This window comes from Neophocaena asiaeorientalis, unplaced genomic scaffold, assembly GCF_003031525.2.
Source record: "Neophocaena asiaeorientalis asiaeorientalis breed wild unplaced genomic scaffold, Neophocaena_asiaeorientalis_V1.1 scaffold43, whole genome shotgun sequence".
NCBI lineage: Eukaryota > Metazoa > Chordata > Mammalia > Artiodactyla > Phocoenidae > Neophocaena > Neophocaena asiaeorientalis.
In genome coordinates, this window is record NW_020173674.1 from 14,058,055 (window position 1) to 14,069,884 (window position 11,830).

Sequence of the window (11,830 nt, forward strand, 5' to 3'; positions counted from 1 at the left end):
GGAGGGGGGGAGGGAAGAAGGGAGGAAGGGAGGGAGGGGGGGGGGGAGGAAGGGAGGAAGGAAGGATTTTCCCTCCTGAAGCCACTGATCCACCTTCCCCATGGAGACCTGAGCCCTGAGAGCCACCAGGCCACCTCTAGATCTGGAGACCCCAGCCCTTCGGAGGCAGCCGTCGCTGATCCATCAGACCTGCTTGCCCATTCCGGTGAGATGGTTCCTGAGGTCTCAACCACATTAGCATTTGGTGACTCGATGTCACGGGTTTGGTCTCTGGAGACCTCCCTGACCTTTGGCGTCTATCTTTATATTCCAGGCCCCCTCTTCCACGTTAACCTCATCGCCTCCTGCTCCGGTGCCCCCGTCCCTTCCTCTGGCCGAGCTGGCCCCTCACTGCACTCTGAACATGCCATCCTCAGGCTCCCCTTCCCTGAGCCGAGCTCCCCTAAGTGAACAGACAAGCCTCTGGTGTTCCGACGTTCATGTCATGGCCTTTTCCCTTGCCACGTGCTGTCACATGTCCCTGTTCGCCTTGTTCCACCTACAGCAGCTCTTTCTAATCTGCTGTTTCAACCCAGTAGTAGGTGGAGTTAGACGTGCATGCGAAGTGAGGGTTAAGTGGTAAAGTGCTGAGGCTTTAGCTGAGCAAGGCCAATCAGAGCCAGGCGTCTGGCTGCTCAGAGGCCATTCCTGTCTTCCTGCTCCTGGCTCTCCTCCTGGAGTGAGGTAAGGATGCCAGCGGAGTGACCTTGGGTCCCGACCATGGTGTCCCACGGGCCCCTCTCATGACAGGGGGCATCTGTGGTCCAAAGGTCCAGCCTGTCCCTCTGCTGCCTTCTGAGTGCTGAGCAGAGCTGCCCAGTGGGCTCTCGGACACGTGCCCAGGCTGCCCTACTCTAAGCAGCTTCCCCACTTCCCTCAGGCTCCCCTACAGGCCATTCTCCCAGGGGCCACCAAAACCAACATTTGAAATGCAAATCTGGTCTTGTCACCCCTTCCCAGCTCAGAATCCTAACAGCTTCCCCCAATCCTTAGGGAAAGGGGCCAAAATTCTCACCTGTGGCCCCTCCCTTCCCCTCTGGCCTAGTTCATTGCCCCCCCTCCCCCAACTCTCTAGGCTCCCTTAACAAAGCCTCCTCTCACCTCCCTGATCGGGCCCAAGAGCCCTGCTATGGGCTGGGTCCCTCTTGCTGGTGTCCTGGGTCACTGTAATTTTGCCTTTGGGCTCTGCAACCAGTGGTGGGCTCCCCTTGGAGGCAGTCCATCCCTGAGGGCAGGATCGTGTCTCTTGACCAACAATGGGTGGTGCCTGATACAACAGGTACTTAATGAACATTGTTGAATGAATGAACCACTGGTGTCCCCAGGTCTTTCTAGATTTCGCCCTTGGAAATCTTTGTGTCAGTTCCCCTTTCAACTCAACTTCCTGTGTCCCCACCCCTCACCTGCATCAGAGTCTGGGGTGGGATGTGGAGGCCTCGGGGAAGGTGACACTGGCTGGAATGGGGGCGAGCCAGGCCCAGTCACCCTCAGAACCCTCTCTCCATCCCACCCCCAGCTCTGGGTGGACCTTGGGGTCAGGCCGGGTTTGTTCCTCTGGTCTGGAATTCCCTTCTCAACTGTGTCCACACTGAGGTCATCTTCACCGAAAACTGAAACCAACCCAAGAAACAAGTCTCAGGAGAAAACCCTTACTTGGGGTTATCGTGTGTCCCGTCTGTTTAAACACTGTGGTGTTGATATGGAGCAAGAACCCTGGGATCTGGTGACTCGACTTTCAGGAAACTATCCTGAGAAAATAATCCCACCCAGGGAAAGACCTTTATACACAAGGATGTGTGTCCCGGTAACGGCAAACAGCAGAGCGGGTATGACTCTCCTTTGGGATGAACGTTATAAAGTCTGTGAACTGGGACTTCCCTGGAGGTCCAGTGGTTAAGAATCCGCCTTCCAATGCAGGGGACACGGGTTCGATCCCTGGTTGGGGAAGTAAGATCCCACATGCCGTGGGGCAACTAAGCCCGTGCGCCGCAACTACTGAGCCTGCGCGTCACAGCTGAGACCCGACGCAGCCAAATAAATAAAGTCTGCGTATTAATGTAGAAAATGGCAACCAATACAATGAGCAGAAGACGGAACGTGTCACCTTATGGCTCACGTGATGATTCACACGCAGGAAGAAACACTGACCAAACACAGCTGTGAGATGTGGTGGGATCTGGGGGTCTCCTCTCCTAGTCCTTGCTGGGTCACACCTCCCACCAGCCGCCTCCCGGGCCTGGCTCTGGCCCCTCACAGAGATGGGTTTCCTGAGGGCATGAGACCCAAGGCCCTGTACCCTGTAGGCACTAAATAAATGCCTATTAGAGGCAGTGCTGGTTGACCCAGGCCCTGGGTGTTCCAAGAGAGCATCTGGTGCCGGATGAGGCAAGGCCCATGGTCGACGCTCCCAGAGATTTCCTGAACGAATCCAAGAGCAGGGTCAGGGGCCAGAGGTGGCACCCAGGATGGGCAAGAGCCCCTGGAGTGGGGACGGGGCCAGGGAACCAATCTGTGGGATCCACTGGGGCCCCAGGGATCCAGAGACCAAATTTAAGGCTCTGACATCCAAGAAGGGGGGTTGAATTCCTGCCCTGGCCACAACCGGCTGTGTGAGGCGAGTCCACGTTCTGTCCCTGCACTGGAGATTCATCGCAGCTGGCCGGGGCACTGCCCAGGGGCTGGGGCGCAGTGGCCCCGGCAGCCGCAGCTCTTCATCCCCCCCCGCCCCGCCCCACCCCAAAACGTGGCTGGCCCCCGGCCTCACCCTTCTCTCTGTATCTCTGGGTGTGACGCTCTCCCTGAGGCTTCAGACCATCGCGCACTCTCTACGTGGAGACTCCCAGGGTCTTTGGCCCTAGCCCCATCCTCTCCTTTGAGCTCCAGACCCCAAACCAACTGCCTGCTTGAACACTCCAATTGGCTCCCCCAGTGATCGCCAAGCTCAGATTCAGCAGGCCTCCGAGTGACTTCACCACCCTGCCCGCCAAACCTCTCATCTCCTGCAAGGCACCCCCTCCCTCGGGACCTAGCATCATCCTGGACTCCTGTCTCTCCTGCCCCCTCACACCAGGTCCCTCAAAAGTGGGTTAATCTACCCTCCCAGCAGTCTCCCAGCCTCCCTGTCCACTCTCTACCTGGCAGCTGAGATACCATCTTTTTTTAAAATTAATTTATTTTCGGCTGCACTGGTTCTTTGTTGCTGTGCGCGGGCTTTCTCTAGTTGCGGTGAGCGGGGGCTACTCTTCATTGCAGTGCATGGGCTTCTCATTGCGGTGGCTTCTCTTGTTGCGGAGCACGGGCTCTAGGCACGTGGGCTTCAGTAGTTGTGGCGCACAGGCTTAGTTGCTCCGTGGCACGTGGGATCTTCCTGGACCAGGGCTCAAACCCGTGTCCCCTGCATTGGCAGGGTGATTCTTGACCACTGAGCCACCAGGGAAGTCCCCAAGATACCACCTGATACCGTCATTCCCTGGACCTCTGCTGGCTGCCCCTGCTTGCAGGCGGACAGGCCAGGTTCCCAACACGACCTTCGCGTTCCTGCATGCCCTCTCTCCGCGCTTGTGCCAGACCGGGCGTCACACACCCTGCTGGCTCGCTCCTGCCTTGGGCCCTCCCCCCGGGCCGCTCCCTCCCTCTTCTCTTCCCTCTTCACCCTTCCTCCTCTTGGGTGACACTCACTCACCCACCAGGCCTGGGCGGAGCTGACCCTTCCCTGACCCAGGGCTCCTCCAGGCCCCTGACCCGCACACCTACCGCCTATCTGGTAAGGCCTTGTCTGTCTGTCTGACTACACTGACCACACGTCTGCACGACGGGCCAGGCCCCTGTCAGTGGCTCTGGAGTGTCTCAGTGAGCCTGGCAAAGTGCAAGCACTTGTAAGTTTTTTGGGGGGCTGTGCTGCACGGCTTATGGGATTTTAGTTCCCTGACCAGGGACCGAACCCAGGCCCTCGGCAGTGAGAGCACGGACTCCTAACCACTGGATGGCCAGGGAAATCCCACAAGTACTTGTTGAATGAACGAAGGAACAGCTGAGTGCATAGCACCTTGTGAAGAGATGAGTAGGGAGGGCCCTTGTCTCTCAAGCCCCAGGCAGTGTGGAAGCAAGAACACCACTGCCCCGCACGGGGTCCTGAGGCCTCGGTGCTGCCCCAGCTCTGTGGCAACTTGCTGTGTGTTCTCGGGAAGCCACTCACCCTCTCTGTCTCCTTCTAAGTAAAAGGGGAGGAGGATGGGCTGGACGAGCTGACCTCTAAGGCCCTTCTCACCTGCGCTCCCCTTCCACACACCCAGGGCAGCTGCTCACTTTACTCCCCACGAGCCTCCCATGTGGGCTGTCCCCATCCTACGTCCCACTGTCCCCCTCCTACGTCCCACTGTCCCCCTCCTACGTCCCAGCTCAAGGCATCCGTTGCTAAGTTTCTAAATTCTCTCACAGAATTTCCTTAAAATGAACATGTATCACTTTCATGTTCAATTTTCTTTTATTATTTTGTAAGTTACAGAAGTAACCTATGCTTGTGGTAAAAATAAGAAGTCAAAGAATACAGAAGTATGTGAAGTAAGTGAAAATCCCTCCCCCGACACCAGAGCCAAAGGTAACTACTAGTAACTGGTTGGAGTATTTCTAAAATCAGGAAAAAAAAAAAAGAAAAGCACATGTTTATTTAAACCAACTATCAACGAACAAACGCTCGCCACTCTCCCAAATCCACACCATGTGTCCCCCTCCACAAACTCTCCTCTGTCGTTCTTCCTCCAGGGCCTCTCTTTCCAGGGTGGCTCTGAACTCAGACTGCGTTCAAACCCCAGCTCTGCCACTTATCTAACCTCTTCATGCCTCCGTTTCTTCATCTGCGAAGTGGGGATAACGGTAACACTCTGTTTACGCGGTTCTGGGCAGGACGAGATGCTCTTACACAGAAAGCGCTTAGACTGGCAGCTGGGCAAAGTGAGGGCCTCCCAAAGCGGCGGTGGCGGTTACAGCGCGTTTCTCTGACAGTGTACACTGTTCTCTGAACTCTCCAATTTTATCTTGAATTAAATGAGAAACCACTACGGCATTATTGGGCACCTACTCTATGCTGGGCATTGGGCAAACCAAAGTTTAGGTATTGACTCCTTTTGCCTCCTGGAAGCTGACAGTGGTGCTGGGGGCACACACACGCACGCACACACACGCGCAATAATAACAACGATAAGAACAGCCCTCCGTGAACACAGCTCTTCACAGCCCTTGAAACACTCAGCACGTGTTGTCTCATCCAAGTCTTAGGACCGCCCTGAGCAGGGGCCAAAGTCGGCGTTGTGGAGGAGAAACAGAGACTCAGGCCGTTCAGCACCCACTCCTGGCACGTGGCTAAGAGGACTGAGCCAGGATTGAAACCCAGGCCAGAGCCACTGGAGAGCGGTCCCCACCAGGGGTTACACCAGCGGTCTGGGAGAGGCGGGAGGGGGAGCCGGCGGGGCGGGCCCTGAGGGGCCGGAGACACTGCCCTTATTATTCCCACACGCGGCCAGGCCGAGGAGTCCTGGAGGGCGGGCCCACGCCTCAGCCTTGGCGTACTGCCGCTCTCGCCCACCGGGCCCAGGGCTGGACACGCTCCCTGGCTGGCCCGCCTCGTCAGCTCCTCTCCCTAAGGCGTCCATGGTAACCTGCCTGCCAGGGCTGGGGCGGAACGGGAAGCACTGTCACCTGGGGATGGGGTGGCCGGTGGGGGCGCCAAGCTGTCCTCTGGGCCAGAGGCAGGGCCTGGAGGTAGAGTGGAATGAACATGCAGACCCTGGTTCCAGTGCAGCCTCAGGCTCCGACTCCCTTGGGGTCCTCGGGCAAGCCACCCTGCCTTCCTGAACCTCAGTCTCCTCATCTACAAAATGGGCGGGCCCATGCCCATGCCCAGGGTGGTTGTGAGGGTGACCTGAGCCAGCACAGGGAACACGCTTTGAGCTGTAATGAGCTATCTAAACGCCCGCTGGTGTGGAGGGCTGACACTTGTTGAGCGCCCGCTTGACGCACATTAAGGAATCAATATTAATTAGCTCACCTAACAGATGGGATTCAGAAAAGACAAGAAGCTGCCCAGGTCACACAGCTAGAAAGTGGTGGAGCTAGGATTTGAAGCCAGGCCTGTCTGAGCTCGGTGCTCTCCCACTACAGAGGGGTCTCCTGGAAGGGAGGCAGCGTTTGTGTCGAGGCGGTGTTTCATGTCAGTGGGGTCAGTCTCAGACCTCAGCCCCGTTACTGAGGCACTAACCCCAAAGCCCCCGGCCCTGGAGCCTTCAGGCTTGGCCTCCTCCATCTGGTCCCCTCCCTCTGGGCTCTTCCAGCCCAGCTCAGGGCCTTGGGGGAGGTTTCTAGTCCTGATGATGCCATTAGAGATTCCCAGGGGTCCCCGCCCACCTGAGGGCCGGGGAGCCAGCAACCCCTTGGTCTGAAGAGGGGCTGGCGCCAGAGCCCAGCTGGGGCCTGGCTGGGGTGGGGGCCCCAGGAGAAGGGAAGGCGCCAGCTCATTAGCTGGAGAAACAATGGGGAATGCCGAGTCCTCTTTCTCGGAGGCTCTGGAGCAGTGACACCCTCCTTTTCCTCCTCTCCAACCGGCCGGGTTAGGAGGGCCAGGTTAGGAGGGAGGGACGTTCACCCCTTCTCCCACAACACCCTCTGCCACTCTCTGGACTCCACCTCCCAACTGCCTAACACCAGATGGGGGCAGGGAGAGAGGTGAAGGAGCAGCTCAGATCAGGGTCCTGGGTAGCTACCCCAGCAGGAACCATCCCACCAATACCCCTGGCTACTCCTGGGTGCTCCAAACCAGACTCCCTCTCTCCCACAGCCGGGCCTAGGATCTCGGGGTTGGGCCTTCTTCTGCACCTGCACACACCTGACCAGATCAGGGCTTGCCCCAGTCCACGGAGGGTCCTGGCCACGCCAGGCCTGGGAGTTGGGCCCCTCTGGCCAAGCAGGACTGGGGGAGGGGCCTACGACTCCCTCCTTCCTGCACCAAGGCTGTCGGTCGCCCCAGGAAACTGGGACCCGCGGGGCACCCCGGCCTGCTCCCATCTCTATTCAGAAGCCTTCTGACTGGGCACAGGCAAAGCCCCAGACGGCCTGCCTCCTCCGGGATCTCAACGCGCACGCCAGGCCTCGCCGCAGCCCAACGTCGGGGAGAAGGCGGCCTCCGCGCCCACTCCTCCAATTCCAGCTCACGATCTCCTCGCCTAGGACACGGAATGGCGGAGGCAGCCGCACCACGGATATGCAGCGGCCATCAGTCTGGACCTGAGGCTGAGGGGGGTCTCTGGGCGCTCTGTCTCGGAAGGAGACTCCATCCCCACGCCGCCCTCTCGTTCCCGGGGTCTGTGAGCTGGGGGCGCGGGGGTGGGGGAGCCCGGGCAGGTCAATCCTGGCCGAAGGGCGGGTCGCGGCGGCCGGAGTTTCTCACCTGAAATTGGGCGGCGACGCGATGTGCAGCCCCAGGAACGGGGAGGCGGGGGGCGGGGACAGCCCCCCCGCGCGCGCTCTCCAAGGTGCTGAAGTCTCCGCCCCGTGGTCCCCGGGTTTGGCCCAGCCCCGCCCTAAATCCCACACCGACTCCTCTGCCTAGTTCCTCCTCCCTCAAAGCCCTCCGTGCCCGTGCGGGCTCTGCTTCTCGGTGTGGGCCTAGCGCCTGGGTATCGAATAACTAATGGTGGGTCCCTGGTCCCTAGGACCCTAGCTGACCCCCTCGCTGCAGGCGAGGAAATGAGGATCAGGAAATGAGCGTCACGGAGGAAGGCAGAGAAAGGCGAGTGGGTGTTGGGAGTTGGCTCCTAGAGCAGACAGATTTGGAGTCAGGTGGTGTGAAATCACAGCCTGGTTCTCGAAGTGAATAGGTGGTGTGGCCTTGCATTAGTGACAAAAGTCCTAAGGTTTGATTTTTCTCATCTGTGAAATGGGGACAATAATGGTCCATCTCACGGTTGTGAGGATGAAATGTAATACAAATGTGTTGTCACTGGAGGCTGGGAACGCCCCACCTCCAGCTGGGAACCAGGGCTAACCCCACCCTGTCCCCTTACCTTGAGGGGACCCTCTGTCCCAAGAACTCTCCTCAGAGTGTCTCCTCACTGAAGATTGACTCAAGCCCCCCTTCAGCCCCAAACACCTCTAATGGTGAATTGAACCCTTCCTTTTGGCTTCTGACTCTCAGCTTCTCCTCGCTGTGTCAGGACTTTCTGCTTTCTCCCTCTCATTTAGCAGCTCAGTTGCATTTCCTGCCGAGCACCCCCTCTGTGCACCCAGATGCCCCATAGCCAGCTTCTCACGTTCTCAGACTTGGGGCCTGTCCTCCTTCCCCCACAGTTGACTTCTTGGGATTCTTCCGGTGGTTTTCCTGCTCCTCCCAGCACCTCTGCCCCTGCTAGGTTTGGGCCATGGTTCCTCCTGGTCTTCTCTCCCCTAAGAGGACTAAGCCTGTGAGCTCTTTCACGGAGCATGGACTTCTGGATACTCGGGCTGCTGGCCACGGCGAGGCCCCCAGCTTTGGTGGGTCATAGAGCCTCTGGCCAATCCTCACTGGCTTGTCTGGCCAGCTGAGAACCACAGAGGTCCTGTCCTTCTGAAGAAGGGGCAGAGCAAACTGCTTCACAGCTGTGGAATCCTATTTGCAAATCTAGACTGTCCACTGGTTGTGCCACCCAGTGGCACGACCCTTCGATTAGCACCCAGAAAGGAGCGGCAGGCACCTGCCCCACAGTAAGCAGCCCCCAAGCTCCAGCCCTGAGAACATTTCAATACTTAGAGCCGAAGGCCTTGCTGCCTCTCTTCTCGCTGCCCCTGGGCCCAGAGGGGACACTTTACCTTTCCTGTCTTGGCTCAGGCTCCTTTCACTACACCCGAATGGTAACCACCTGCTGCTGTGGTGCTGACTTTTCCTCCCAGGGAAGCAATTTTGCCATAGTGGCTGATAATTGTTCCTTAGAGGGTGTGCTTCTCTACGAGGGAGCCTCCTCATGTCAGGAGCGTGCGCGCGCGCGTGCGCAGGTCTGTGTGTGTGTGTGTGTGTGTGTGTGTAGGAAAACTCCATCTTCCAGAATCTCTTGCTCAAGAACAAAGATATCTTAGCTTCCGTGGCCAAACCAAAGCCACATTAGAGAGAAGCCAGGAGAAGGGAGAGACGGAAGGCCAGGCCCAGGTGTCAATGGGAAGGCGGCCATCAGGAGCTTCAAAGCAGAGCTGAGAAAGAGACGTGTGCCAGGGTCAAGTTCCTCCTTTTCCCCTTTCTCACTCTGTGCGAGGCAGCTTGTGATTTTCTTGGCCTGGCCCGAACCCCACCCCACAGGAATTTGGGGTGTGGGCTAACAAAGCTCTCATGTCCAGGGGTCCAAGACTAGACACCCTCACAGGAAAGCCCATGCACACCGTAGAGAGGGGCCGCTCTGGCCAGATGGCACGAGACAAAGTCAGCATCCAGGCTCTGGGCTTGTCTGTGGGCAGATCTGACTACGTGGCCAGAGCCACGTAGCATCCCCTCTGCACCAAGCAGTTGCAGCTTACGTGGCTGAGTTGAGGTAAAGAATGGATTGAGGGCCTGGAGGGGGCCCTGCCATTGACGGATCCCCAGCCTGGGGGTGTTTAAGTGGGCCGAGAGGCTGGGTCACTGCAGAACAGCACTCAGGAACCGCATCCTGGCCCTGGCATGCTCTGTACCATTATGGCCGACTGACCTCCAACTCTGACCAAGCTCTGGAGTTTACACTACTAGGTGCTCCAGTTGCTCAACTAGGAGCCTCCCCGATCCTCCATCTCCCATCCACTCCTCCCTGCCACCTCCAAAGTGGGTGAGAGGCTCCTAGTTCAGCAGAACCAAGACGGTCTGACCTAAGGCTTCACGCGGGCTAAGCCCCACTGCCTCCCAGTCCCCAGACCTCCCGCAAAACTGACAACAGCACAACTCTGCTCAGACAGGATCAGACATTTATGGAACACATGAATATTCACAAACTGTGGGAGAAACACACCTTCCCAGCAATAGAAAATCTCTGTATAAAGTGCATTTGGCCTGCGACCATCTCCTCCCCATGCTGGTCCTTGGATCAGGATTTGGGGCAATGCTCTGCAAGAGCCCCCAGGGACACCTGGGCCAGGAGACGGGAGGCGCGAAGCGATTGTGGAGCTCCAGGCCACTGGATGCACCCTCTCTTCACCCTGCCCCTCCCAGCTCCGGAGTGGACGCATGCCAGGGATGATGGAGATGTAGGGGGAGGTGGTCCTGCCAACTTGTACCTTAGGGAAGAGAACCATCCTTAAATGGGCAGGAAAAGGGAATCGTCCTGACATGTGAAGGTGCTAAATAAATACTGACTCTGGCCCTAAGCCCTCTGGCCGCCTCAGTTTCTCAGACTAGCCCTTCCAGGCTTGCTCTACTCTCCTTCTGACAATAGCCCCCGATTCTCTTTCCTCTTGGCTGGGGCTAAGGGAACAGTGAAGCCCCCAACCCAATGCTGCAGAAAAAACCATCACTGGTGCCCTGTTCTCCCCACATGATTATGGGACATTTCTAGTGAGGGTGACATACATACAACAGTTGGACTCTAAAGGCAGCTCTCTGGCTGAGAAAGCCTGAGGACGTCTCAGGAAGAAGCCTGTCGATGTGCTGGACAGATGTAGGAGGCAGGGGCCTGACCCAGGGTTCTGGTCCCAGGACAGAGGACAGTGAAGGGCAGGGCTGGGGCCAAGGGAATGAACAGCTCTGAGGCCGGCGAAGGTCACAGGGGAGGTAGAGAGGAGAAGGCCCAGAGGCCAGCTTAATGTTACGTGTGAGGACAACGATCCCAAGAGGAACTGGCCTCTCAGCTACACACGCACACATGCACACACACACATGCATGCACACACACGCACGCACGCACACACACGCTGTGGCTCAAGTGCAGGCCATGGGTGGAAGGAAGACTTGCTCCAGCTGACCGCACAGCCCTCCTTTTCATGGTGTCTTTCTCAGCACAGCCCCGACCGTGGAAGGCTGAGGTGGGAGGCACAGGCTGCCTCTAGAATGCAAGGCCTTGGCTTCTCTGGGTCAAACCTCCCACCTGCTGCTTCCGGAAGGCTTGGTGCGCTGGGTGGGATCTCGGTTTGGGTCTTTCCCAACTGTCCCCGGCAGTCCACCTGCCTGGGTCTTTGATGTCCAGCTACTGGGAGAGCTGGTGAGGCAGCTTGGTTGCTGACCAGCCCCGGGCAGGCTGTGGAATCCTTCAGAGCGCGGACTAGAATGGCTTCCCTGGCTGGTGTCAGCTGAGCTCGGTGGCAGCACCGAGATGCCATGGAGTGTGGCGAGAGGCGCCATGGGGCTTTCTACCAGCAGGAACCTGGCCTCCTCCCGGTGGAGGCACTTGAGCCTCCAGTCAGCTTTGGGGCCGGCTCTCAGCTTCTGGGGAACAGTAGTGAGAGCCGGCCTTCCACCTCTAACCTCAGGTTTCCAGCCCGAAGAGGGAGATGTCCTTCTCAGCTATCATCTGTGATGCTGTGCATGCAGCACTCCAGTCAGGTGCCTGGCTCTACTTCCGCGCACGGTGGCGCAGTTTCCAGACCTGCCTACGGCCGCCTGCTCAGTCCCAGCTCCCCAAGGAAGAGTCCGGAGAACCCAGTGGCAGGGAATTTTAAAATAAGAAGCTAGGCCAGGTGACTATGTCTGGACACACCCGTCCCCTCCAGCCCGCCCAGGAACTCAGCAGAACCCTAGCTGCCGCTAGAGTCCCACCCTCTGGACAAGAGCCAGAAATGCTTCCCCTGCTTGGCAGTCTGACATGAGGAGGGA